The sequence below is a fragment of the Papio anubis genome, chromosome 9 (genome assembly GCF_008728515.1).
Source record: "Papio anubis isolate 15944 chromosome 9, Panubis1.0, whole genome shotgun sequence".
Taxonomy (NCBI): Eukaryota; Metazoa; Chordata; class Mammalia; order Primates; family Cercopithecidae; genus Papio; species Papio anubis.
The window spans coordinates 124,676,899-124,702,197 of NC_044984.1; the positions used below are offsets into that span (position 1 = coordinate 124,676,899).

The 25,299-nt window shown below is 44.0% G+C and overlaps 1 long non-coding RNA gene across 1 annotated transcript; it reads left to right on the forward strand.

Annotated features, from left to right (window-relative positions):
* Positions 1 to 273: 273 nt before the first annotated feature.
* On the forward strand, positions 274 to 18,951 carry LOC108581250. The gene is made up of 4 exons (XR_002515926.2): positions 274 to 354; positions 947 to 2,515; positions 2,730 to 2,855; positions 18,463 to 18,951. It is a non-coding gene; the product is annotated as an uncharacterized LOC108581250 (long non-coding RNA).
* Positions 18,952 to 25,299: the final 6,348 nt, after the last annotated feature.

Below are 25,299 nucleotides of genomic sequence, written 5' to 3' on the forward strand. Positions count from 1 at the left end.
GATGGATGCAGGATGATAATGGTGATGGTGATGATGGTGACGGATTATGGATTTATGGATGAATGGATCATGACAGAATTTATGGATGGATTTATGACGTGATTTAGTGGTGATTTATGGATTGGTGGATGAAAGTGGATGGATGGTGGATGATGATGGATGGATGGCGGATGGTGGATGGATGGATGGATGGATCATGGTTAGATGGATGGATGGATGGATTGACAGTGATGATGGTGATGAGATGGTGATGATGGTAATGATAATGGCAGAAGGAAGTGCAGGAGGAGGAACAAGAGAAAAAGGAGGGGGAGGAGGAAAGAAAACTGCCACATCTTCCAGAGCAGAATGAACGTGAGCCTAAATATCAGAAAGATCTGGTTTCCAGCCCTCGTTTTTCTCCTTATCAAGAGGGATATCTTTTTTTTTTTTTTTTTTTGAGACGGAGTCTCGTTCTGTCGCCCAGGCTGGAGTGCAGTGGCCGGATCTCAACTCACTGCAAGCTCCGCCTCCCGGGTTTACGCCATTCTCCTGCCTCAGCCTCCCAAGTAGCTGGGACTACAGGCGCCCACCACCTCGCCCAGCTAGTTTTTTTTGTATTTTTTTCAGTAGAGATGGGGTTTCACCGTGTTAGCCAGGATGGTCTCGATCTCCTGACCTCGTGATCCGCCCGTCTTGGCCTCCCAAAGTGCTGGGATTACAGGCTTGAGCCACCGCGCCCGGCCCAAGAGGGATATCTTTACACAAATTACTTAATGTCTCTGCTCCTTAATTTTCTTGTCTTCAAACTTGAGATCCTAATACCTATTTTTCAAGGCTATCGATAAGGAAACAGTAGAGAGATTAATTATCTAAATTTTTAAAAACCAACAAAGTGCTTTCAAAAAGGATGTTTGATCAAAATACATGTTAACACGTGCCTCCCTTTCTTGCTCCAAATTCCCAGAAACCACAGAAAAAAATGTATTTCAAAACATCTAAATGTAGAAAACAATAACAATGCCATCAGTAGAAGAGAAAACTTCCAGAAACACCTGAAAATGAGCAGTTGGAATTGGGTGAATCAGATCAGAGGCTGGGCTGGTGTCCAGTGCTCCACAGGAGCTACTGGCTATGAAGATGGTGAAGGAGACCACACCCCCGGGAGCCCACGGGTGGTAGAGATGGAACTGAATGTGTGCCCAGGCTCTTGTTTGGTGGGGTGAAGCTACTGATTGATATTAGATATTAATAAAAATGTAAAATTTAAATTACCACTGGAAAAACACAACCAGTACGTATAACTACTAAAGCAGTTGTTTATAAAAAGGTAAATGGAATAAATAAGCCTTGCTTAGCTCAACTTTTAAAAAGGAAAGCACAGAAACGAAACATAAAATGAACAGAAACACAAGCATGTAATGACATCATGAGATAATAAACACTCTTCACTCAATTCCCCTAAAAAAGGAAAGGCACCATCAACTTGGGTACAAATAGAAACTCAGCTACATACTGTTTACAAAAGGGATATTAAGGATGTGATAAGTTTAAAAGGGAAGTGATATAAAAATGCAATTTTAATTTAGATCAATGAATTCAATGTAAAAAGCCAAAGAAGAATATTCATATTACCAGAGGTATAATTATTGAGAAAATATGACAATTGCAAAGTCTTATGCCCAAAAAGTTATGGGCCAATCTTATATATAATTATAAATAGACAAAATATTAGCATACTGAGTGTGGCAACACATTAAAAGGATAATACATCATGACAAGATTGAACTTATTTATCCCAGAAACCTTTAAAATGATCATAAAGTAAAGAAAGGCACGGAAAACTAAAGGAATAGAACACCTTAAAAATGTGTGGATTTGCAAAAGAAGCATGTAGAAATTCTAAGATGAAAAAAATGGTGTTGGAACTAAAACAGTTAACGGATGTGAAGTAGGAGGCGGGGCATAGCTCTGGAGGCAGGGCCTGGACTCCAGACCAGATTAAAGACTGGCTGAAAAACAGGAAGGAGGTGGATGCAGCCCTCCATAAGACACGCCCACCAGTGCAATGTCAGTTTACCATTGCCATGGCAACACCCAGAAGTTACTGCCCCTTTTGCATGACAATGACCCAGAAGTTCCCACCCTTTTTCTAGAAATTTCTGAATCAGCTGACCCTTGTTTGGGATGGAATTCAAAGTGGGTATATATATGGCTGGAGAACGGCCTGGGCTGCTGCTCTCAGGCACTGCCTGCGGTGGTGGTCGCAGGGCTGCTACCCTGCACCTCCATAAAGCTGCTTCCTCCTACCACCAGCTCGCCCCTAAGCACAGCCAATATCCTTCCTGGGCTAAGCCCAGTGTGGGGTTCGCCTGCCCTCCTTCAGACAGATTGAAGATCAGATCAGATACAGTGGAAGAAAGAACTATTGGACTGGAAGGTAAAACTGAAGGCCTTTTCCCCCATGAACCACGTAGAGATGAAGGAATGGGGAAGGAAGAGGAGAATCGTGGGCTCTGCCATCATTCCCCTGTGGGTGAGTGCTTGGTCTAACCTCACTCTTCTTTCTGATTTTGTTCCAGCCCACCTCTTTGCTGCCTCAGAGGTTTCTAGGTGCTATTCCCACTGCCTGGGCCTCTCATATCCTGCCTCTTCACAGGAATAATTTTCATCTCATAGGTGTCAGCTCAAATCCCATTTAATGCATTCAACAAATATCTCTCGTGCCTTGTGTTCTCACTTTGACCCAGCAGACCCTGAGGATACAGATTGAGACAGACAAGTCCCTGTCCTCATGGGGCACACACTCAAGGCTTGGGGGCGTGGGGAGCAGATCATCAATAGGATGGCACAGAAAGAAGCATACTTTAATTTTGGTAAGCGTTATGAGGCAAATAAAACAAGGTTTCTTCAGGGGGGCCTTCCTTGGCCATCTGATCTAACGTGGCCCCCTGTTCTCTAACACATTGGCCAATTTATCAGACCCATTGAACTAAATCCAACGTCAGCTCTTAAGAGCAGAGGCCTCACCTGCCTCGTTTATGGCCATGTCCCCAGTGCTGAGGACACAGTAGGTGTTGGGCAAACAAAAGAGATTGTAAATAAATGAGTGACTTTTAATGGCACTCAGAGGCAGGTGCTGGCCTCCCACGGCTAATTTTAAGCCTAGGAGCGTCTTTGCTCTCGTCCATCCCCTCCCCCATTGCCAGTGGTATGCTGGTAAAGGTTTAACCATCAACTCTTCAGGAAAAGGAAATGACCACAATACAGTAAACACACTTGATTTGTGCTGGTGAAGGTTTAACAATCAACTCTTCAGGAAAACAAAATGACCACAATACAATAAATACAATAAACACACTTGATTTGTCATGTTTGCCCATTTCCATGGTGTAAATACTCCCATCATGGGCAACTTCAAGCTACCAGCATGACTCACCAGACAGAGATGGGGTGAGATGCTCACAGCCCCCAGTGAGCATTTCCTCCACGCAGGAAACCCGGACAGTTAGCCCCAGGAACACAGGTCATCACAGAGCCCACTGAAACTCTTGAGTTCTCTTCTACTTTTATTTCCAATACAATTTCTTTAAATGTACATTTATGTACTTTAATTTTTAATAATTCTGTGTTTACAACTGGCTCACGAAATTCCTGGGGGAAAAAAAAAAAAGCCTGTGTGAACAGACTCTAACACACCAGTACCTGATGCTGAGAATGACCAGAAATGTAAGTGGATTGAAGGAAAGCTGGGTAGTTAACTCCCAAATGGCTTCCCACAAAGCAAGAAGTTTCTTCCTGCACTGGCACACGGAGGCCAAAGACCAAAAGACGTGTTCAAGTACAAAGGATGGGGCTGACATGTTATTTGACTGCACTAATGGCACTCAGTTGGCAAAAACCTCCTTTTGTGAGTGAGGCCCACATTCTCACGGTGTCTGAGATAAATGGGCTCCACACTCCAGAATCCCAGCGAATTCAGCGAGTAGGAATGCAAACATTGATCTAAATTGAGGCCCCAGAACAGTCTCTTACATCTTCCTCGCCCCAGGGGGGATGAGTGAGAAAGATTACTTGTGGATTATAATTGCTTAAAATAGGTTGTGATGTAAAAATCTAATCCCTTCTCCTCTTCAATAGTAAAGTCCTACAGACAGAGAAATTATGCTTAATGCCAGTGTATTGAAGGTAAAAAGAAAATTCCGTTCTCCCTTTGGGGGAAGAGGAAGGACATCTTTTTAGAGCTGTCAGAATTCACAAGCTGTAATAAATTATTCTTTTTCATTACTGATTTATTAAGCAGGCTGCTTGGTGTAATGGCAGAAAATTTCTGTTTAATTTTCATAGTATTAGACGACTGTGATTCCTGATCTGAAATCAACTTGAGTTATTAAAAGAAGGGAATGTATTTAATGTCATGCATCAGGGTCTGTCTTCATTAAATTCTTCCAAGTACAGGGTTTAAGCGTTTATGCAACGTGGCCATTGTTTGCCTGGAAATGAGACAACAGCCCCGTTCTTGGGACAGTCTGTGTCAGATGTGCACAGCCCCATGCTCTTCCATCTTAGTGACTGGAAGGAAAGTCAGCCATAAAATGCTAAAAATGGGTCTGAAAATCCCAAGCTAAAGAATCATAGGACCCAAATAATTCTCTACCATACATTTTCACTGGAATTAAGAGTTTTTAAAATGACAATTGACCAAAACGTGAGAATCATTGATGTAGCTAGAACTGGGGTAAGTATGGGATGTGTCCGAAAACTTTCAATCACACACGTGAAATTATAATTACATGAGCAATATTTGTGCCCATGAAGGAGCAAAATAACTGTGCTTGGCTGCCTTTTGCTTATCCTTCTGCTGATGGGAGGGTCTTACACTGAGTTACAGGATTTTACAGATCTTAGAATAAACAAGCACTCGCCAAGTTCTTACTATGGGATGAGTAAGACTATTTTTCAGCCCTAGAGGAGGTTTTAAAATATTCTGGAAGACAATTATCTATCGAAGATCCACATGAAACACGGGATGTACAGGTCAGGTCTGAGAAGGTGCAGAGAGGCATATACTCCACCCCACCTGGGGTGGGTCTCACCAGCTCCACCCCACCTGGGGGGTCTCACCAGGAGCTGAGCCTTCACAGGTTTTATGGAATTTATCTGCAATAGAAAATTTGAATAAATGCAGCCTCTTACTGCCTTTCATAATGAGCTATCATTAGACTTTTCTTGAATTAGCAGAACCAGTGAGTAACCAGGTGCTACCCCGTTCTAGGTAACATAATTTCTAGGTTGTTCTGTTGAGGTTCACTTAGTAATCAATCTCTAAGTTTGCAGAAACTGGCCAGGTACAAACTAAATGTGCGACTCTATCCAACTGAATGAGCTTGGGACTTCTGGCCATGTTCTGAATATCTCCTTGGTGTCTTCATACAAGCCTCCACTTGTCTTGGATTTAGCCGGACAGATAGTTGAGACCATTTCTGGAGTCTTCAAAGGGCCCCTACTACTGAATTGTTCTTTTCCATGGTGCTTTGAATACTAGGGCCACCACGAAGGCAAATGCCATTTGTTCCACATGAATAGAGGGAGGTGGCCTGGCACAAGGAGGGCACTCCTCAGTCACCAAGGGGCAGGTGAGTCCAGCTTACCGTGACTGCTTCCACGACATTGGCATTCCCATAGAAGGAGCTGGGCCATCCATCACAAATACATTCTGATAAAGACGAATGTATAGAAGAAAATAAAACAGGGGTAAAGGGATGGAGGTAACATCAGCACAAGGAGGCAGGGTGAGGAGGATGCTGTAGATGGTGCGTCGACGCTGTGGGTCTCAGAGGGTGCACTTTCCTGAGGCTGGGATGACCACAGAAGCCCATCCTGTGAGAAGGTGAGGATGGCATTGATGCTGAAGGCACGATGGGGCCTGGGGAAGACAGAGGACTGTGTGGAGCCCAGGAGAGCTGGGCAGGAACCGGGTCACACAGACCTTCCAGGCCCCAGGAGGGAGTTCACATTTTCCTCTAAGAGAATCGTGGATCCACGGATGGTTTTAAGCAAGAGAGTAGCACGAAGTTCATGTTAGAGGGGTCCCACTGGCTGCAGAGTAAGGCAGGAGATGCTGACTCCGAATGTCCTCCAGGCAAGGGGTGAGGGAGATGCTGACTCCGAATGTCCTCCAGGCAAGGGGTGAGATGGTGTGTGCTTGGGTGGAAGAAGGCATGAATAGCAAGGGCTGTCCTTTTTTTTTTTTTTTTTTTTTTTTTTGAGACGGAGTCTTGCTCTGTTGCCCAGGCTGGAGTGCAGTGGCCGGATCTCAGCTCACTGCAAGCTCCGCCTCCCGGGTTCATGCCATTCTCCTGCCTCAGCCTCCCGAGTAGCTGGGACTACAGGCACCTGCCACCTCGCCCAGCTAGTTTTTTGTATTTTTTAGTAGAGATGGGGTTTCACCGTGTTAGCCAGGCTGGTCTCGATCTCCTGACCTCGTGATCCACCCGTCTCGGCCTCCCGAAGTGCTGGGATTACAGGCCTGAGCCACCGCGCCTGGCCAGGGCTGTCCTTGAAATATGTTTGGAGACTGAACCAACAGGTCTTGCTGATCAGCTGAATATGGGTGGGGAGGGTGGTGTGAGTTGGTATCCGGAACGACACCTGTGTTTTTTGGCACCTATGGTTGGTGGATGGAGTTAGCGTTCAGCAGCAAGAGAAAGATGGGGAGGAAAACAAGCCTGGAAAGAAGCCTGGAAAAATGGCTGAGTGGGGAGAGGAAGGCTCTTGCTGACCAAACTACCTTGTGTCGGTGCCCTCCTGCCTCCCCGCCAGCAGGATTCACTGGGCCTGCGACGTGCGACCACTTCCTGATCAGCCCACGGCCTGCCTCCCGAGATGGTGCCAAAAACACCACACTGCATCTTCAAGGAAAAACATAACTAAATCCCCGCCAAGGCATTCCAGCCTGACTCAAAGGAGGTGGGGTTTGTTTGAAGAAAATCCAGCTCTCCTGGGCTGCCACCCACCTGCTCATCCACCAGGGACCTCCTCCTTGAAGACACCTGGATGCTTTGGACTTGGAGTCATTGACCCAGTTTGCGGATGGTAACGAAGGGGCAGGAGTTGTATTCACAAAACCCACTGATCCAGAAAACCACGATCGGGAAGGATTTTCAATTTCAATGGCAGGGGTGGTGGGGGTGGTGGGGGTGGATATTAAAGGGGGAAAAAAAAGAGCAGAAACAAAAATAACAAGGCCATTAATCTTTCATTAAGTTAAAGGGATGAAAAGGAATCGCTTAAAGTATCATTCTCTCCTCGCACCACAAGCATGTTGCCCCCTGCCAACTTCAAAGGCTCCGAAGAGAAGTTGGTTAATGTAGTTGGCACAGTATCAGGCTGTGGTTTACTTTTGCTTAAGTAGGATCTTTTTTTTCCTTTTAAACAAAGAAAACATAAGGGTCGGACGCTCATTGATGGGAGGTGCACCGCGTAACAGATGCCTTTGTGTTGGGTGCAGAGGCCTTTCGCGGCGGCTCTGCCAATGCACAGTGTTTGTGGACTGTTTGTCACAGACTCCAACAACCACAGGGGAAAAAAAAAATACTGCCAGAAAGAGCGTAGAGAATAGGATCATTGTTCTGTTCCGCCTCTGTCGAGTCAGGCCTGTTCCCTGACTCGGCATCAAGGCTCCTGGTGGCCTTCCTCAAAATGCAGTTTGCAGGAAATCAAGCCGAGTGTCCCAGTTTTCCTGCAGAGCGAGTGAGCCGACAACCCCTCACCTGTTTGCAGGTAGGGGGGTTACAGAGTTCTGCGCCCTGGGAGGCTGTCTTTTTCTTTAAGGCAGTGCTGTTTATACTGAAAACAGAACTAATTGGCAGTGAGTGGCAGGGCTTTGTGGCTAGGCCCTGGCTCTGTGTTGCTGTGGCTCCTGGGGCAGGGCAAGCTGTCCCTCCTGGCAAGTGCCGAGGTCTGCGTGTGTTGGGAGGGTTTGGTGACCTGCGGAGAGGCTGGAGCTGGAAGCCCAGCAGAGGTGTCTGAAGGCAATATTGAAGGCCATTATCAATGTCCTGCCATATTGAAAGGCCGTTTTGCCACGTCCATTCCTTGGTTTGCTTTTTTTTGTACTTCGTTATTTTCACTTTTTTAGAGACAGGGTCTCACACTGTCGTCCAGCCTGGAATGCAGTGGTTTGATCGTAGCTTACTGCAGCCTTGAACTCCTGGCTCAAGTGGTTCTTCAGGTATGCACAACACCCAACTGCTTTTTTTTTTTTTTTTTTTTTTTGTAGAGATGGGGCCTCACTATGTTGCCCAGGCTGGCCTTGAACTCTTGGCCTCAAGTGATCCTCTTGCTTCAGCCTCCCAATGTGCTGGGAGGGATTACAGGCATGAGCCACCATGCCCAGCTTTGATTTACTTTTAACGAGGAAGGCAGGGATTGGGGAAAAGAGATACATGTTTGCCTTTTAGGAAACATACTATAAATGTGATTTCCTAAAGTAAGTGGGTGCTTGGCCTTGCCTATTGGTGCCATAACAAGTCAGTATTAAGTACTTCAGATCCAGAGATAGGGTGACCAGAGGTCCCAGCATCCCCAGATGGTCCCAGAATTGCTGAGTTGACAGCCTCTGAAACCCTCAACTTTCACTGCTTTGCAAGCATCGTCATTCAACCTACTGAATATTTTGAGTGGGATTAAATCAGGTTGGGTCCTGGCTGCATCGTCATCCCTGGTGAGTTCTAGGCAGGCTGCTCACAGTCTGAGAACCTCTGCTTCCGCTTGGCCAATGGTGAGAATAACATTCTTCCTGGGTTATTGTGGGGACTAATTGAGAGAGAGTACAAGCCCATCTACATGTCACAAACATCTGCCTCCGTCAAACACAAACGGGAACAGTGGCAGGGAATGTCAGCTTGTCCAAAGCATTGAGTTTAGAAAGAAGAATGTTACGGTTTTTAGAAAACACCATGTGTATCGGCTGAAACAAATGTTTCTAATAGCTTACCTCTGTGGAGAGAACCACAAAACAGAAATAAGTTAGGAGGAGGGAGCGGTGGTGCAAGGCAAACCTCATCTGCTGAGGGCCTGCCACTGGGTCTGGGGGTGCAGCTCTGGACGGTGCCTTCTTCCAGCACCTGGGAACTCTAAGGCATGTGGTAGTTTCCTCGTAGGGCTTCTGTGAATGTGCAAAATAGAGAACAGGGCCAGCACATAGTACACACTCAGTTAAAGTGAGCTGTTGACATCATTGCCGCATTTAGTAAGAAAATCTATGAATACAGATATATAGAGACAGATGTAAATATAGAGGTAGATATATAGATACAGATAGAGATAATAGAATGTGTTTCAAAGCAGGCCACTAGAAGAGGGGCCAATTGCTTTCCAAAGCCGGGGAAGACTGAGGCAGGCACTCAGACAGCACTGAGCAGTCAAGGATCTTATAGATAAGCCCTTCCATGCTGCTAGTGAAATAGTCATGATTTATAACTGTTTTTTTGAGACAGGGTCTTGCTCTATTGCCCAGGCTGGAGTGCAGTGGCACAATGGTGGTTCACTGGAGCCTCAGTCTCCATGCTCAAGGGATCCTCCTCTCTCAGCCTCCGTGGGTAGCTGGGACTACAGGTGTGCACTACCACGTCTGGCTAATTTTTTTTTTTACTTTTGTGGAGATGGGGTCTCACCATATTGCCCAGGCTGGTCTCAAACTCTTGAGGTCAAGCAGTCCCCCTGCTTCGGCCTCCCAAAATGTTGGGATTATAGGCGTAAGCCACTGCGCCCAGCCATAACCGACTTTCTTAACCTCCAGTTAACTTCTTTCCATTTCAGTTTGGAAAATGAAAGTATTTCCTGGCTCAAACTGTACGTCAAAGAAATCACAAAAATAAATCCCTAAGTATCCATTTCCCTACGTTATAATTTGACTACCATACCTGGCATCTGAACCATACCCACATCCAGAGCCAGGGCAGACTCGGTGAGTTGACATCATAAACAACTCAAACCCAGCGTGACTGAAAACACAAGGTTCCTTTCTTGCTGAGGTTCCAGGCTTCTCATGGATCTCCGGGGGAGTTCCCCGCTGTGTTGCCCCCCGAGGAGGGGATGTAGGTTAACAGAGCTGCTGACACGTGGCTGGGCTCCCTGCCAGAGGAAAAGGAAGTGTGACAGGAACTGACCACGGTGTGGGCCTGGTCAGAACTAGACCAAGGACCCCACCTCGCAGCAAGGGGGAAGCACAGTTGTGCCCTACTTCAGGCACTCACTGGACATGTCCAATGTGAAGACCTGGATTACCACCAGGTATGAGAGTAGCTCGCATACCACCAGCTCGTATGCGAGCTACTCTCCAGTCCATCCAAATTTCCTTCTCTGAGCTGGACCACTTCGCTGAACTCCAGACCCACGTATTCAAGTACTTTTTTAACACCTCCGTTCGGAAATCTAAGAAACATCTTAAATCTAACACATTCAAACCAAACTTTTGGTCTTTCTCCCAAACATGCTTCTCCCACAATGCCCCCAATTCAGTTGGTGGTTAATTCTGTCCTTCTAGTTAGTTGCTTGGACTAAAACTCTTAGACTCATCTCTCTTGCTCAAAACCCACATCCGAACAATCAGCAAATCCTATAAGCTCCACCTTCAAAAGACCCAGAATGTGACCTTCCCCTGCTGCTACTACTGCCCTGGTACAAGCCACCATCTCTCCTCCCAGATGTTCACAATTGCCTCCTAACCAGCTTCTCTATTGCCATCTTTGCAACCTTTAGTCTAATTCTCAACATGGCAACATGAAATGATTTTTTAAAGATAAATCAAGACACACCTCTGCTTAAACCTTCCAAAGGCTTCCCAGGGCCACCAGAGTAGAGGATTTTGAGTTGACAAGGGCCTTCGAGGCTCCCAGTGCTCTGATCTCCCACTGCCTCTTGAGGGCGTCTCCTTCCCTTCTCTCTGTCACCTGCTCCTCCAGGCCACTCTGTTCCTCCACCCTCCAGGCGCCGCCATCCGGAGGCTCTGCAAGCAGCTCCCTCTGCCTGGCGCCTGCTTCTCCAGCTACCTGTGTGTTCTGTCCCTCACTGCCTTCCGTGGTCAGTAAACATTTGATGAATGAATGAATGAATGAATGAATTTGTGTATATTCACTAGTAGTTGACACCTGGGCCATGTGACCTATAATTTTATAAGGAAGGATTACAAACACTACAATCTTTGGAAAAGCAGTAGATATTGGCCAGCAGTGCCCTGGAAGGGGACAAACAATTGTTCCTCCTGAGAAGCACATTTGTCAGAGTGGGGCTGAGTGGGCTTACCCAAAGCATGGAGCGCAGGGCAGCCAAGGGGCCTTATCCTCAGTTATCCCCAGATTCAGCACGTGCACCCAGCTAGAGACTCTATTTTTCGGAGCTTTCCCTTTAGCCCTGGCCAGGAATGGTAAGAGCTGGTGCAGCCAGTGGCCCAGGGATAGAAAACAGAGACCCACCCCAGATCGCCCCTCTGTCCCATAGGGAGAGAGAGAAATAAGTGCTTTTCTTGTCTTTTGTTTGGGGCAGCCTCTATTTTGCACTCTCTCGGAGCAGTTCAGCCTGTATCCTAACTGCATCAATGCTGTGTTCAGGGCAGGGAGAGCATTCGCCATTTCATACTCATGGTTGAGTCCAGAATGGGACTCTACGAGAGGGAGGTAGTTGGAAAGAAAAGTGTCAACACTGGTGCTGAGAGAGATTGTATTAAGCACACATATTTTTGGAGCAGTAGAGAGATCATTTGTCTTTTTTATGTTAGCCAATGAAAAGAGGCAATACAGTAAAGTATTTTTTGCTTTTGTTATTGTTTTGTTTTGTTTTTTCTTTTTTTTTTTTTTTCAGACAGAGTCTCACTCTGTCACCCAGGCTGGAGTATAATGGCACAATCTTGGCTCACTGAAACCTTCGCCACCTGGGTTCTCCTGCCTCAGCCTCCCGAGTAGCTGGGATTACAGGCATGCACCACCACCCCTGGCTAATTTTTTTTTTTTTTTTTTTAGTAGAGATTGGGTTTCACCATGTTAGGCTGGTCTCAAACTCCTGACCTCAGGTGATCCACCCACATTGGCCTCTCAAAGTGCTGGGATTACAGGCATGAGCCACCGCACCTGGCCAGTAAAATTCTTTTTAAAAGGCAACCTTGTACGAGTTTTAGCACAAGCTTTTCTTGGCCTCCTTTTCTTGACCAGCGTAAAGTTTTGCATGAGAAGCTCTTTTGGAAGGCAGAGCGAAGGAAATGTATGCTCTTATCGGTGGATTTATCTACTTCTAAATTTCTCCCACAGCCCATTTTACTCACTTTCAATGTTTTCTTTTTCTTCTTACAAATGTTTAGGTCTGAAAATTGATTCAAAATTCAGTGTATCTTTATTTCCTGGTCTGGTCACTGTGTTCTTTGATATTATCTTCCCTGGGATCAAGAAAGTAACTTTGCTTTGAAACCGTCTCCTTGGGGAGCTGACTTACGCATGCAGAACCGTTCTCACACCTGCCTGGTTTGGAAAGGCACCAGGATACAGAAAGGAGACTGCATTAAAGTCACATGGAAGGGTGGGGGTAGCTTAGAAATCACAGAATCAAAGGAAAATGATCCAATATTTCAAACAAAATCATGTCTCATATATTTCTGCTCCATTACAATAGGGTAAGTTAGATCTAGTCTTACAGGGACTGCTATCTTAGATGTGGAACTCTCTAAGTGCTTAAAGCGTCTTCTATTTTATTACATATACAAAGGAGCTCTTTAATACAGCAACTGTCTGTGACACGGAAGTCAACTCTCGATTTTCTTTGTCGACTAAAACCACTCTAACCTAGAAAGCTACACCGCTACTGAAGAATTTAACCAGCATTCCCCACAGGTGAATGGGCACTATGTATTATTCAATTTTAAAAGGAAACTGTTCATTGACTAAATTACCAAAAGAGTCTACCTGTCTTCTGTTAGTACCGTATTTTTATGACTTTTTAATACATGCAAAATGTTTCTTGAGTAAAAGGCTGTGCAGTATTTTATTTAAAATGCAAAGATCCTTTGTAATTATAAATAGGTTCGTCTCCCCATTGTTAAGCTGTGAATAAATTCCGTTGATTCATGGCTTTAGAAAATAAACTCTTCGGGATGTAATTACTTTTTCAACAACTTCTCAACAAATACACTGTCATGAAGTCTTACTATGTGCTCCATAAAAACAAATCTAAAATGCAAAGCTAATGAACCAAAACATCAGGCAAATCTAAGATGAAGTTTATGAAACATAGGGAAGATGTATGAAGGGACTAGTTTTATGCCTAAACTCTGAATATCATGACATCTATGTATGTACCCACAAAGTCACGTGAAACAGCTAATGGTAAGCAAAAGTTGATTGGCTGGAAAACACAACATAGAATCTCAATTTTCATATTATTCAATGACCACTTACTGAGAACCTACTATGTGCTAGCCATAAGACTGTCTCTGTTCTCATGAAATTAGCAATTGCAGGGGACATACAGATGAATAAACAGGCATAACAAGAAGGGCCAACATTAAATTCTTTTTATTGGACGAAAGAATAGGGTATGATGGGAATGTGCAAAAGAGCATGTTATGGGGAAGTTGGAAAGTTTTATGTAGAAACGACGTCTAAACTGGTACCTGAGGCGTAAACACGACTTAGCCAAGCAAAAAGTAAAAGTCCCTTTAACTGTTCCGGACAAAGGAAACCGTATATGCAAAAGCTGGCATGCATGTGAGAAGAACAAATTTCAGGGACCGAAAAAAACACCAGTATGAAGTGATTGGAGTGAAGAGTCTGTGCATCTGGTAGCAAAGATAACCTTGGAGAGACAAGCAGAGAACAGGCAATAAAGAAGTGAAGAGTTTTGTAGCTGGAGCAATGGCGATAAGAGTGGAAAACGTGCACCAGCTTGAGAGGCCTTTGGGTCTGATAATAGAATAGACAGAACCAGATGCTTGGATCAGTAGTGGGGCTGGGGAAAGGGTGGAGATGATTCGCAGATTTTAGGATGCAATTGGTGGAGCTAGGGAAACAACGGGGAGGGAGGCTGCAGGGAAGGAAAGAGCTCCCTTTTGGACCTGCTGAGTTATCCAGAGATGTCTGAGAGAAGGTGTACAGTTCTCAGTGGATACACTGAGTTATCCAGAGATGTCTGAGAGAAGGTGCAAGCAGCCCCTATGGATACACTGAGTTATCCAGAGATGTCTGAGAGAAGGTGTACAGTTCTCAGTGGATACACTGAGTTATCCAGAGATGTCTGAGAGAAGGTGTACAGTTCTCAGCCGGATACACTGAGTTATCCAGAGATGTCTGAGAGAAGGTGTACAGTTCTCAGTGGATACACGGCTTTGGAGCTCAGAGTGGTATGAGTCTGTGAGAAGAGAGTCATCCTCAATGACTGGTGTCTGGGGCTGTGGAAGGAGACCACGTCGTCCCGTTTGCTGTAGTGAGAACCAAAGAGGACTCTTTGACATCTGTTGTTTAAAGGTTAACAGAAGAACACTCAAAGAACACTGAGATGGGGAGAGTGTCAAACAAGTCAGCAAGAGACAAGCGATGGAGCTGTGAAGACAGAGAGTGTTAGCAGATAGGTGAAAGAAATGAGTCAGCAAAACAAACTAGGAATGAGTGGCCAGAGAGGTGAGAAGAAAACCAAGAGTGTGATGCCAAACAAAAACTCGAAAACAGAGCACCTGAAAAAGAAGAATGGGGCCAGGCGCGGTGGCTGACGCCTGTAATCCCAGCACTTTGGGAGGCTGAGGCGGGTGGATCACGAGGTCAGGAGATCGAGACCATCCTGGCTAACATGGTGAAACCCCGTCTCTACTAAAAAAAAATACAAAAAATTAGCCGGGCGTGGTGGCGCGCACCTGTAGTCCCAGCTACTCGGGAGGCTGAGGCAGGAGAATGGCGTGAACCTGGGAGGTGGAGCTTGCAGTGAGCTGAGCACTCCACTGCACTCCAGCCTGGGCGACAGAGCGAGACTCCATCTCAAACAAGCAAACAAAAACAAACAAAAAGAATGGTTCCCATATGACAGTGTGACCAGGAATAATAGGGACTAAGGATTGTCCACTGGGTTCAGTGATGGGAGAGGATGGTTGGGGAGGAAGCCAGAGTTCACTAACAGAGGCAGCCTGAGTGAAGACTGCTAAGAGAGGGAGCCGAGGGGGTGATCTACACAGCGTCTTCAAGGAGTGAACTGCGAAGGCAGAAAAGCGATTAGGCAATGGCTGAAGGGAAATCAGTTGGCAGGAGGGTTTTAAGATGGGAGGGACTATTTTAAACGTTCTTCAACTGATACCTGCAAGATTCCACAGGGCAAAGATATTGGAAACATACATTTAACACTCACTGCACTTTAGATTATATATTTACTTTACAGAGCCACACAATGAATTTACACCTCTCAAAATGGAAACTGATTTTTTTTTTTCAAATTCAAATTAAGTGACTGCTAAACCCTATGCAGAAATATCTGGGTAATGAAGACGTTAGCAAACCCAGCATGGTCCCTGGGCATCGCTGCTGTGGGTTGGTTTGTTTTTACATTGACATTGTTAGACCGAGCATTGAACACACCCCATTAGAACCACAGAAATCCGCTGGAAAGAGCCTTTAAAACTAATCTCATCTGACCTGCTCTTGCATCTCCTTTATGTATCCCCGTCGAGAGGCCATTCAACCTGTGCTTGCAACGCTCTGCGGACCAGGTATTGACAAATTTCAGAAGCGGTTTGCTCTGTCCTAAAGCACTTCTAATGTCTAGAAAGTTCTCCCTTACGTGGAATTCAAATTGGCCTCCCTATACCACCTTCTGCTTAGGGGTGATGAATGTAACTTCTGAGGTCAAACTTCCTGGGTTCAAACCCCTGCTCTGCCACCAACACATCATGTGACATGGACGAGTCACCTGACCTCTGTTGCCTCCACGTCTCCATCTGTACAGTGGGGATGAGATCAGAGGCCACGTCACAAGGCCCCTCCCGGGAGTAACCTGGGTGCTACATGCAAGCGCCTGGGATGCAGCTCTCGGTGGGCATTAGCCATTATCACACCCATCCTGTTCTACTCCATGGGTCCATGATGGGGAAACAAACACACCGGAGACACCTAATAGTCTCGACATGTTCTAACCCTTCAAACATTTCAAGAAAATTCTCATGTGGCTGCATTTTTCTCTTCCAAATATCCTAAGTCCCTTCACAGCGCCTCATCCGACATGAATTTAAATTCCTTCGCCATCTTGTTTACACTCCTTTGAACATGCTTTTATTTATATCCCCTTCAATCCCATTTATTTATACCCCTCCCCTTAGCAGTGTGGTGCCTGGAACAGGACCGAATACTCCAGGATAGTATGTCCTGAGAGACAGAGAGAGGGCTTATCGCTTCCTGTTTTCCTTGTGTTGAAGTTTCACTAGAGCTGCCTAAGACACTGTTGCTTTTTCGTTGTTACGGTCCCAGCCCATGACTGAAGCATGTGGAGTACGCAACAGTCCGGGAACCAACACTGCTCATCCCCAGTGGAGTGACGATTCTGCAGAAAAAGTCCCTGTGTCACCTCCCAGCTCATCCCACCAACCTCTGTGTGCCTTATTTTCCCCGTGATGAAATGGTGTCATGATAACCACACCTGCCCCACAGAGGGAGTGAGGATAAGGAAGGCTGAATGCATGTCAGTGCTGGGCGGTGTGTCCAAGAGAGAGCAAGCTGGATGCCTGATACTAATGTTACCTAGCATTGTTGTTATTATTATTATTATTATTATTATTATTATTATTATTATTGAGATGGAGTCTTGTTCTGTCCCTCAGGCTGGAGTACAGAGGTGTGATCTCGGCTCACTGCAACCTCCGCCTCCTGGGTTCAAGCTATTCTCCCACTTCAGCCTCCCCAGTAGCTGGGATTACAGGCACCCACCACCACGCCCAGCTAATTTTTGTATTTTTAGTAGAGATGGGGTTTTGCCATGTTGGCAGGCTGGCCTTGAACTCCTGACCTCAGGTAATCCGCCTGCCTCTGTCTCCCAAAGTGCTGGAATTACAGCAATGAGCCACTGCACCCAGCCTATTATTCTAACAATATTATTTTATCCTAAGTGCTGAATATTACGCGGTTCTGCTGTGACACTTGTTTTGAAGATACACGTTTGTTCCAGTGCAATTGAGATAGTAGGGAACGATTTGAGCTCAGCCCCAAATTCGTATTTGCTCATGGGCAATTTCATCGGTGATAAATGCTAGCTGAATACAGAAAACTACACCGACTGAACAGAGCAACAAAGAAATGTACAAAACCCACACATGTCCATGCCTCAAACATCTACCAACGATTTCAGTTCACTGAGATTTTTGGAACTACCCCATCCACACCCGCCGACACTCGGTTCTTCTGATTGCAGATCATTCCATTCCCACCACTTCACAATCACTCATGGGCTATAGTCCTTCTGGTGCCCACTCCCGTGAGAATCTTCCGGGTTCCCTCCCGGTGAAGAGCCACATTCATGGTGGTATTTATGTTATTTCTTAACCACTCAACACGTGTAAAGCCACGCTGGAATTTTTATTAGTTTCTGTCTTTTTTTCAAATGTATCACTGATGTGCTTTTGAGCGCTGTGCCCCCATCTCACTTTTCTTACAAGCCCTGTGATTTGTGTTGCATGATTTTGCACAGCGCTGACATTCTCAGGTACACAGATGTCGCTTTAAAGCAGAACTGACTGTAATTCTCTGTTAAGTTTTACAGACTCTCAGAATATGTTGATTCTGATTCTGTTATTCATAATATTTGACATTTCTAATCCTCATGTTATGCATGATTTTGATAGACTCTAATATGCATATCCGTAAATCACTGAGGTGAAAGGTTCTATTCTGAAAGACAGCCTTACAAAAATGAAAAAGGCACTTCCTGTGCAGTATCATAATGAATTTTAAGTCATGTTATTGACTTAATTAGGTATTTTTCAATTTAGCTTCAGGAAGAAGACACTTTTTTTCTGGTTATTGAAATCTTTTAAGAAGACACCTTAAGGAATACTACACGGTCCTATAAAAGAACAAATAATGTCCTTTGTAGCAACATGGATGCAGCTGGAGGCCGTTATCCTAAGATAGTTAATGCAGGAGCAGAAAACCAAATGCCACATGTTCTCACCTATCAGTGGGAGTTAAACATTGGGTACTTAGTGACATAAAGATGGAGGCAGTAGGTGCTGGAGACTACTGGGGAGGGAAAGGCGTGAGAGTTGAAAACAACTACCTGTTGGGTGCTGTGCCCAGTGCCTCGGTGAAGGGATCAGCTGTACCCCAAACCTCAGCATCACGCAATAGACCCATGTAACAAACATACACATGGACCCCCTGAATTTTAAATAAAAGTTGCAATTATTTTTAAAACATTGATGACAAGGTACTCATTCATTCATTCATTTTTCCATTCATTTAAATGAAGATTTATTGAGTACCTATTGAGAGAGGAAGGGATGCAGCACTTTGGACCTTGGATGGCACGTGTGGAATTTCCTACTTGTCTCTGCTTTAGAGATGAATCCACGTGGCCTTGGGAAATGAACCTTCTCACCAAGATCGCCGCACGCTGGTGACAGAACCGAGTCTCTGGGCTTCCAGTTCACAGCTGTTCCTCCACCAGGCTGGCTCTCCACATCTGATCCAGAGCCAGGCCTGCCCATGACCACAGGATGGTGTTCACACTAGCAGCTTATAAGATGGTGAGGGACAGCAGGAATGGTTGTGACTTTTTTTGGATACATAATATGTGCACGTACTGATGGGATACCTGTGGTAGTTTGCGACATGCATGGAATGTGTATTGATAAGGGTTTTAGGCTGCACATCACCTTGAGCACTGATTTCTTTTTTAATTTTATTTTTATTTTTATTTTTTATTATACTTTAAGTTCTAGGGTACATGTGCACAATGTCCAGGTTTGTTACATATGTATACATGCTATGTTGGTGTGCTGCACCCTATTAACTTGCCATTTACATTAGGTATTTCTCCTAATGCTATCCCTCCTGCCTCTCCCACCTAATGACAGGCCCTAGTGTGTGATGTCTCCCTTCCTGTCTCCAAGTGATCTCACACACCCCACCTATGAGTGGAGGAACACGCGGTATTTGGTTTTCTGTTCTTAAGGGATAGTTTACTGAGAATGATGGTTTCCAGCTGCATCCATGTCCCTGCAAAGGATTAGAACTCATCCTTTTTATGGCTGCATAGTATTCCATGGTGTATATGTGCCACATTTTCTTAATCCAGTCTGTCAATGATGGACATTTGGGTTGGTTCCAAGCACTTGTTTCTACATTCTGTGAATGTTTAAAGTCCTCTCTTCTAGGTATCTTGAACTACACAATACATTGCTGCAAACTATGGTTACTCTATTGTACTATCAAACATGACAACTTATTCCTTCTAACTGTTGGGTAATTGTACCATTACCAATTACTAATGAGTACTGTACCCATTAGTAATGGATACAATCACTAATCCAATACACATCTAATACCCATACAATAACGAATGGGTGTTATACCCATTACCCAACCTCTCTTCATCTCCCCACCACCCCCGAACACACACACACACACACACACACACACACACACACACTCCCCATTCTGGTATCTATCATTCTATTCTCTACCTCCATGGATCCACTTATTTTAACTTCCACATGTGAAAGAGAATATGTGATATTTGTCTTTCTGTGCCTGGCTCATTTCACTTACATCATGATCTCCAGTGTGCTGGCAGTTTTTTGAAAGCTTCCAGGCACTCTGTGATGCCCCTGATGGGGCGGCCAGGACCTGCTTTCTACCTGGGACAGGACACTGGCCTCACTCTCACAGGGTGTGGGGGCAGCTGCCCCAAGAGAAGGCTTCTTTTTGCTCATCAGAGCAAATGCTGGCATTAACAACACAAACCCGTACAATGAGGACAAACCCTGCTCCTTCAAGGAAGTCTTGAGGCGTAAAAGTCTTAAGTGGCTTTGCAGGGCTTTTGAAGACTGAGAAACTTTTCATTTTCTAGATGGAATGAGACAATATATTCTTTATTGTTGTTGCTGATAGTGATAAAATCGGAAACACCTATCTAAGTCACTGTATATAAGCAAACACTTTCATTTCACTATTATAGAATAATTCTGAGGAGTTCTATACTGGGCCATCAGGTTCAGTTCGTTCATTTATCTGTAAGAATCCTCGGCGTAATATCTTGACTTATCCAATCATGTACTTGGTTTACTTCTTAATTAATTTAGCTCTCTACTTATTGATCTCAATGAAAACTCCCGGCTCGAATTATCCGTTCATTTGTTTGGGTGTTTGCTTGGCATGGGTAATATCCACACAGGCCACAGGATTTAGAAGGTACAAAAGAGTATAACGAGAAAATGAGTTGCCTTTTCTCCCCGTTCCTCTCCTTTACCTAGGAGCGGCAATGACTTCTGATGAAATCAGAAAGTATGTTCCTTTTCACAATGGCTTCCGGAGTTCACAATCACGTGTGTGTCACACACATGGTAACATGCTATATACACATTGTTCTAGTCATTCTCAGCTGGGGACAGTTTTGACTCCCAGTGCCATTTGGCCATGTCTGGAGACATTTTTGGTTGTCACACTGGAGGTGGGGGGCCACAGGCACCTGGTAGGTGGGGGCCACGGAGGCTGCTCACCGTCCCGCAGGGCACAGGACAGCCCCACCACACAGAACCATCCGACCCAAACTGACATTAGTCCTGAGGTTAAGAATGTCTCGCTTTTATTTATTTATTTTTAACTCCTTAAGTTGTTTGGACTGTGATTCCTCAAGAAGCTTAGCAAGGCGGGAAGAAAGTTTTAAAGTTGCGGGCGAACCGGAGCTCTATTTCATTTTTCGATATCCTAGCACCTGCCAGAGCGCACGGTGCATAGAAGTCTCTCCAGCAGGATGCTTTAAATGCATAGGTGATTTGTTAATTATGGGTGAGGGGCATTTAACATAAAATGAAAGGTACAGTAAGCTGTTCTCTCTTCAAATATGAACCGCCCAATTGTTCTATAGTGTATATTAGAATTCAACTAAAGTACCATAGAGAAATACAGCTTTACCTGTTTTGGGAATTTTTATTTTTTTGGGGGGACCCAAAGGAAACAATGTAGGTTAGGATGAAAAATTTCCATTTTGGAGGTAAATGTTGGAGAAATTAGCTGCATAAAAGGGTCCCCAGGTCCTTCACCTGTCCTCTGTGAAAAACAAGTTATTAAAACAAGCAGAAAGCTAGCCTGGGCTTTTAAACGATGAGGCCAGTCAGTTGCCCTGAATAAAAGACGTTATAATACACATAACTGCGAGGGATAGAAGGTGTTTCAACTTCATCAAAAGGCTTGAAAAGGATGACACTCTTTGCATCTCTGCTTTCAGGAAGTTTTTCAGGGCTGATATTTATTTTAAACCAGAACGGCTTACAAAGCAAACCCCCTTTACAAAACGTGTCACATGTAGCAATCCTAGAGATGACCTCTACAATTCTAGTCTGGACAGAGAGATTACTCTTAAGAGAAAAAACTAGATCCCTTTAATCAGCTTTAAAAAAAAAAAAAAAAACATTGTGAACAGTCACTTCTCTTATTTAAAAGTTTAACTTTACTTTCATCAATTTATAATCAGAGTTCCTCTGGTATGTTTGATTCCTGACAAACAAGGATAAAAGTCGTGTGCCCCCATTGCTAATGAGATGATAAAACAGCAGGGATCAAGTTTTTAATTACTACAGGCGATGCACTGGAGAGGTACCGATGATATTTTCTATTGCATGTCTAAGTTGTAACTTCAGGCTTATGACAGTCCTGCTGAGTTCGACTGCCTTTGATGATCACTCATTTTTGTCTCCTGAGAACATACAAAAATTTCTGAGCTAGAATCCTGGGGGGCTGGCAATTATTGGCGTAACCTGGCACAGGTTCCCCTCTTCAACCATCATTGCTCAGTGAGGTTCCAGTTTCTTAATGCCTGCCCTTACACCGAAAGGGAAATTGGACATCCAAAATGTCTATGAACTTTCATACTCAAATAATGCCCATTCTCACACTCCCAGCATGGGCCTTCCGTTAATAATAAAATATTTAATTGAATTGGGAGATTTCTAGTACAGGCTGTTTCATTTCTTTTCAAAGTCATGATAGAAATGTTTTTTGTTAAAACCTTATTTATCTGCACATTTGTAGGCGCATATTATATTTATCGCTCTAAACTATTTAAACATTTCTAACAATATCTCCTTTGTTTCTGTAGACAGTTGATAATTGAAATGGTTAAAGGTGCTATTATTTATCAAATAAGGTCAGATGTTCTCACCCTGTTTGAAATGGAAACTAGGAGTGGATTCTATTAACTCTCTTGTTCACACAACACACACACACACGCGCACACACACACACATCTCAGTGGTTGGCCAGGGCATTCAGCACATAAGATTTGCTCCAATCCCATTTTTAGCTATGAAAAGATGAGCACAGAGTTCATCTGATTTGTAGACAATTACTGGGCCAGTCTGAATACAACCACCCAACTCATCAACCAACTAACTAGCCACAATCTTTGAGCACTCAAGTAATTTCAAAATTATGAAGTAAGAATTGAGTGTCAGAGTTACAAGCATTGGCTGAGTTTACTAAGTGGTTTAAATTTCTAAGATTTTAGATCATAAGCAAAAAAAAAAAAAAAAAAATGCATTCTCAGCTACTCCATTGGGAAAAAACCCATAAATGAAAAGAGATTTACAAATAGCAAAGGTAAATGAACTCTTTTTTTATCTGTCTCCTTCTCAGAATCTAAATTACAATGCCCATTGGGAATTTATTTTTCTTTTTTTTCTTTTTTCTTTTTTTTTTTAGACAAAGTCTCACTCTGTCCTCCAGGCAATGGCACAGTCTCGGCCCACTGCAACCTCTGCCTCCCAGGTTCAAGTGATTCTCCTGCCTCAGCCTCCCAAGTAGCTGGGACTACAGGCGCCTGACACCACGCCCAACTAAGTTTTTTATTTTTAGTAGAGACAGGGTTTCACCATGTTGGCCAGGCTGGTCTCGAACTCCTGACCTCAGGTAATCCACCCACCTCAGCCTTCCAAAGTGCTGGGATTACAAGCATGAGCCACCGCGCCCGGCCAGGAATTTCTATTTTATCAATGTATCTTTTATGGTCTTTAAAAAAAAAAATCACATATGTAAAATATGAAGACCAACTACTTGTAGCTTATTTTCTTCTTGAAAAAAGAAAGTTAAAAATGTTTTAATTATGCAACTTGTGTATAATATAGAATTCGCATTGCTTGTGTTAGTCAGGATAGAACAGCCCAGAACCTTGGTGGCTGGACACAGTCGATGTGGACGTTTTGTTCATGGAAGTGCCGTGAAGGTGGCTGGTTGGGCAGCCCTCCTGGGCAGCTGTCCTCAAGGACCGGCTCCCAGAGTCCAGTGGCTCCTTATCTTCTTGAATGGCACTGCTCCCTTGACTCTCCACATCTTGATGGTGGCAGGGCAGAGCCAGTTTGGAAGATCTACTGGAAGCTTTGTCAGCCTCACCTGGAAGTGCCTGTGTCTCTTTGCTCACGTTCAGTTGGCTAGAAGGGAAACAAGGCACCGTTGAGATGCAGTGAAGCTCAGAAAGAAAATGAATTGGTTTGCTAAACAACTGTGAGCAAAAGTTCTCTGAAAAGGAATTTGGAGGAAAGAGACTTTATTCCAGTGAACAGTTTGCAAACTGGGGAGACGGAGCCTTTCCTATAAAATGAAGGCGTGTTGCAAAGAACAAAAGGAAGGCTCAGGTATTAAAGCAAAATGTCCTGCCCAGGTTCCCAATCAGATCTGTTTATGCAAATGAAGCATTGAAACTTGCTTAGTTCTGACTGGTTGATGCATTTGATCCCTGATTGGTTGATACAGCTGAGCCCTGATCAGCCAAGGCAGGTGAACTCTGGTTGGTTGGTTCATCTGAGCTCTGAAAGTCCCAAAGATTAAAAAAATCGTGGGGTAACTCAGGAGATAAAAATGAGTGATCATGAAAGGCCATGAAACTCAGCAGGACTGTCATCAGCCCTGTCACACGAGAACACGTGTGTGGTCTCTAGCCAGTAAATGGACGCTGGGCTCAATCTTAAAGTTGGGCTCGTTAGCCACTCAGGATTCATCCAACGGCTAAGTTCATATTTGTTCACACAACTTAGTTATTTTCCTGCATTAATTATAATAATACTCTACCCATATAAAATGCTTTATTAATATTGTCTCATTTTATCCTCAGAGTCTTGGAAACTAGACAGACACTATTATTTACAGATAAGAAAACTGAGGTTCAAAAATATTAATCGCCTTGCTAGAGGTCAAAGAGTTGTTAAGAGCTAGAATGAAATGCTAGTATTCATATTTCTCTTTTCCTTTGATTTGTGTTATAGCTCATACTTGCCATGATTTATGAAGTTCACTCTCCTTTAGAAATAGTTATTATAAGGCAATCTGTTACAGATAAAGAGTCTCAAAACATTTTCATCTTCTGCATAATGTAACTTCATATGAAATTGACCATAAAATCCTAGTAATCTAAGCTACAGAAAGCTTTCTTGTTTTTAATGATCACTCGTTGACATAATTTGAAGTCTTTGCAAAATTTGATAAAGTATGAACACGGAATAAATAAGTAACCACAGTTGTCAAAGTGATATATCTGGAAATTTGTTTACAGATCTTTATACTATTGAAGATTATATTCATCTTAATTAGAGCATGACTAACATTTTCATAATTCTAGTGATTGCCGTATAGTTAAACCCTTATATTCCTTCCATGATGTTGTTCAGACCAGAAAAAAGCCATACATGTTTAAAATAATGGCCTAACATTACTGTGAAAATACATTCATACAGTTGAATAATATAGTAGATACATGAAAAAGCTCTTTTAAAAAAATTCTTTCAAGAACACATAGATCAGAGGCCTTTAATGGTCAAATTGCTCAACTATGAGAATTTTTTAGCAAAGCAATTTATCCAACAGTTTAGATTTGGGCAGGTAGGCAGGTAAGAGCAGGTCGTTGCTGAGTGAGTTCAAAACTAGGGCAGACCATGAATGGGCCTGGCTGTGAGTGCTCTCACCTGGTGACTCCAATATTGTAGATACTGACTGATGCCTGCAGAATCCAGCCACCGTACCCAGAATCCCATCGACATTATGGTGAATCCATGCAACAGAAATGCAAGGTGTTAGTGTAGGCCCCCCTTCCTTTCTT